At 36.3% G+C, this 4,678-nt stretch overlaps 1 protein-coding gene across 1 annotated transcript in view; it reads right to left on the reverse strand.

Moving 5' to 3' along the window:
• Positions 1-1,000: 1,000 nt before the first annotated feature.
• Positions 1,001-4,678, reverse strand: part of LOC116096997 (zinc finger protein OZF-like) — a 41,213-nt gene continuing 37,535 nt past the window's right edge. Inside the window, exon 5 of the transcript XR_004121181.1 lies at positions 1,001-1,234. The gene's annotated coding sequence lies outside the window, so the exon portion shown is untranslated. The remainder of the gene's footprint in view (positions 1,235-4,678) is intronic.

The raw sequence follows: 4,678 nt of genomic DNA on the forward strand, positions 1-4,678 counted from the left end.
TTTGAGTTTTTTTTTTAAATATATATGGGGTTATGTCGATGAATTTCCATATATTAGAACCATCTTTGATGTCTTCTCGGATTTGGTTTGTAAAAGTTCTATTGATCATTTTTACATAGATCTTCATAAGTGAAAACTAGTCTGAAGTTCTCTTTCTTTGTTGGATCATTGTGTGGTTTAGGAATCACAGAATCAATTAGGTATTGTTTCTTTTGTTTCTATTCTTTGGAATAGTTTGGAAGAGTATTTGTATTAGTTATTTTTTTAAGGCCTAGTAGAATTCTGCAGTAAAACCATCTAGCCATGGGATTTTTTATTGGGAGACTTATAATGACTGTTTCTATTTCCTTAGGGGTTATGGGGGTGTTTAGATAATTTACCTCATCTTGATTTAACTTGGATACAAGATATATATCTAGAATATCATCTATTCCATCTAAATTGTTGCAGTGTTGTTGAGTATAGGCTTTTGTAGTAAGATCAGATGACCCTGAGATTCTGCCTTACACCAATCAGAATGGCTAAGATGAAAGACTCAAGTGACAGTCCATGGTGACAAGGGTGTGGAAAAATAATACTCCTCTATTGCTGGTAGAATCGCAAACTGGTACAAACACTATGGAAATCAATCTGGTGGTACCTTGGAAAATTGGAAATATTTCTACCTGAAGACCCAGCTATACCACTACTCGGCATATGATCAAAAGATGACACACCATATGATAAGGACACATTTTCTACTATGTTCGTAGCTGCCTTATTTGTATTAGCCAGAAGCTAGAAACAACCCAGATGTTCCTCAACCAAGGAATATATGTGAGTAGAACCGGCCCGCAGTCCCACTCGGATCTGTGTTCGCTTCAGCTGGAGGTTATAAAGGACCTGCAAAATGAAACTGTCGAGAACAAAGAGGCGGGCGCCAAGTAGAGTTCTATCAAGGCATTTATTTACTTGGGGTATTTCGAGATTATATAGGCAGGTAAGAACTGAAACTGAAATCTCCAGAAATAAAATGTATTCATAATATAAACATTGAGGGAGGAGTCAGGAAAGAGTCAGGAGGGAATCAAGAGGGAGTCACTAGGGAAGGTCACCTGCTTCTCTGATGTCTGGAATGTCCTCAGGCAGTAGGCTTCGTTGAAGGCGTAGTTGTATCTCAGTGTGAACCTCTCAGGCAGCTTCTTTCAGAGATAAGCTGATAGTCTGCAGAAGCTCTTTTGTCCCAGGTGACCACCTCGGGTGAAAACCACCAAAGTCAGGAGGATGAACTGGGTATGGGGAGGCAACATATATGCAGAAAAAGTGTGGTTCAATGACACAATGGAATACTATTCACCGATTAAAAATGAGGACATCATGAAGTTTACAGGCAAATGGATAGAACTAGAAAATATTATCCTGAGTGTGGAACCTAGATTCAAAAGGACATACATGGTATAGTACTAACTGATAAGTGGATAGTAGCCAAAAAGATCAAAATACCCATGAGACACAATTCATAGACCACATAAAACTTAATTAGAAGCAAGTCCAAATTGTATACTTCAATTCCACTTAAATGGGGAAAAATAATCACAGGAGGCAGAAGAAGGGAGAGATCTCGATAAAAGAGGGAGAGGGAGGGACAAATGGGGACAGGATCCGGTATGTGGGAGACAGGAAAGAAGCCCAGAAGGCCAGGAGAATTAATAGAAACATGCAACAGTGTAGGAATGAAGAGTAGGGCAAACATTTAGAAAGTCCCAGACAAGATGGATGTAGGAGTCTTCAAATCCCCAATGGGGATGACCTTAGCCAAAATGCCCAACAGTGGGTAGATGGAACCTAAATAGAACACCTCCAGTAGAGAGAAGTGGTCCCCATTTGAGGCATGGTGGCACCTGACCATCTTCAAAATGTTGGACCCAGAATTCTTCATATCTAATTACATGCAGTGACAATGATGGAGCAGAGGCTGGAGAAAAGGCCATCCACTGACTGGCTCAACATGGGATCCATCCCACGGGCAGGAACCAAACCATCACACTATTACTGAAGCCCTGTTGTTGTTGTGCTTTCAGAAAGGAGTCTGGCATGACTGTCCTCTAAGAGCCTATGGAGACAGATCCTGACACTTAGAGCCAATCATTGAGCTGAGATCCAGGAGTGGTTTATTACTTAATCAATATTTAGACAACCATAACAAAAAGACAACTAAAACTTAAAGAAAAAATGCTAAAATATCGCTTAAGTTTCAATCAATATTCAAGGGGTCCTTAAGAGGATATTATCTGAAAACATCCTGGGAATGCCTAATCTCCAAGGGCAAAAATCTTCATTAGGAAAGTGATAAATTAGAATGTCCTCTTAGAAATTATTATGTAAATATCCTCACAAAAATAAGATGAATAAAAAAAAATCAGGACAAGTCACATATACATAGTCTGAAATTTACCAACACAGTTAAGAAATGCACAGTGGAATTTGAGGGTCAGAGTTCTTATGAGCAGCAGAGAAAGTAGTCTCAATCATGGTTCAATTCCTTTCTGCCCACCAGCCCAGCAATTCCTTTGACCTGGGAGTTCCATGGCTTTTGGTTGCTGTTCCTGCCACTGCTCTAGTGACTAAAAATTTTCCCGAGGCCTAAATTTGCAACAAATGCAGACGAGGGAATTTTTACATGGTATGTGTATGTATAAATGTTTATAGAATGTAGACAATCACATTGTATGAGGGGCAAAATGTAAGATGTGTTTTTGTTGTGCACAATTGGAAACTTTTCCATGACACTAGAAATCTCTGCAGATTTGGTTTAATGATCTCTACATCAAGCAGTGGGGCCTAGAATCATGGAACATGAGAAATTGGAATCGCCAGAGATTTTCCAGCTGGCTGAACTTTCCTTATTGTTAAGGGCTATTTCAAACACCTAACTTTAAATTGCCTGGTGTGTGAGCATCAACATCCCCGATACTGTAATTGATGGAAAATATGTAGTGACATGGATTTGTTCATTGTAACATGATGTTTTCTTAGATCTTAAATTTCTGATCCTTTCTGAAATTAGTATAAATATTCTAATACATTGCTTTTCTTACCATAAATATCTTTTCATCACTTTTTTCAGTACATCCAAATGTATTTCCAGGATGTTTGGATTTCTAAAATGTGCATGACTTTGTACCTCTACCATATGAAGGGTACTTCTTTTAACAATCACAATCTCATGATATTTGAATGGACTCACACATGAAATTAAGAGGTGGATAATACTTTAATAGTGAGGATTTGGTTTTTCTTCAAAATTTACATTCTGAGGTGTGTAAAATGTTTGCATTCTGTAAGTGATTTAAGGCAAGAATGGAAATCTTATTCCGTCCTTGAGGAAGAATGGAGTATGACGGCACAATAGGACAGGACACCACAATGATCTGCCACATGTGTCAGTGGGGAGAGTTACTGGAGTTGTGCTCAATTAAGGGGTATTAATGAATTTAAAGCCATGAAAGGACACAGAACAATTAGGATGGGTATCCCTGAAAACAATGAAGATATACTTTAATTTTTGTTGCATTTTCTCTCATATTCCCTTGAAATCAAGATAGACAGACATACAGAGAGCAGACTTACTGCTGAGATTCTGAAAGTGTTTACACGTTTTCTGTTTCCACTTTTTTTTGTTTTCTTTCTTTCTTTTTTTTTTTTTTTTTTTTTTTTTTTTTTTTTTTTTTTTTTTTACCTAAACGTAGTACTACTATGGCACTAAGTCTGGAACATTGAATAGAATCTTCCCTGTTCAAGTTAACACAAATAATCATCTCTAATACAGTATTTCTAAAATTCCTAATGCTAAACACAATACAATTCAAATTGTTTCTATGTGGGCAGACTAACCAGGGGTTGAATGAATGATCTCTCAGTCCTAAGAACATGGGAAATATGTGTTTTCCTATGTTCTTAAGCAATCCATGTGACAGGCTCATTCAGACAGGCTCAATGAGGTTGGTATTGACCATTTGAAAATCACTAATATTAATTTTATGTTACAGGTTTATAGAAAATATTCATGACTGCACCATATGTTTTATGAGACACATTTCCTGGTTAGACGAAGCAACATTATTCATTTAATTATCAAAAGTGCAAACTGAAAACATCCAACTCAAATTTGTTGAATCATTCAAGTTTATTTACATGACAATGACGAAGGAGCTGTTGATCAAAGCAGAAGGGATTCATAGTTATTATTGTGAAACATGACACCAGATTTTGATAAGAATTATGAATACTGGATACTCAAAGCACACTTCACATCTGTAGGACATTTACAGGATAATGGACATGAAGTCTGGGTGGCTCAGTTTGTCAAATACTTTTTTTTTTTTTAACTTTTATTGCATTATGATGAGAAAAGTTACATGATTTCAATTTATCTGAATTTGTTAACATTTAAAAACATATTTTAAGTAAATATAATGGAATCACATTCTTGCATCCCTTTTATACCACTGCTCCTTCCAGAGACCCCCCCTTCAATACCTACAATATCTTTTTTTTTATTCCTTAAAATTTATAGAATATTATAACAATAAAAATAAGTATTATAAAGGTAGTTTGATATAAAACAACAATAATTTAACAGTCTTATGTAGGTGCTCGTCTACAGCAATAGTGAAAATACATTTTTCTCAATATAAAT

Source organism: Mastomys coucha, unplaced genomic scaffold (genome assembly GCF_008632895.1).
Source record: "Mastomys coucha isolate ucsf_1 unplaced genomic scaffold, UCSF_Mcou_1 pScaffold18, whole genome shotgun sequence".
NCBI classification, from domain to species: Eukaryota; Metazoa; Chordata; class Mammalia; order Rodentia; family Muridae; genus Mastomys; species Mastomys coucha.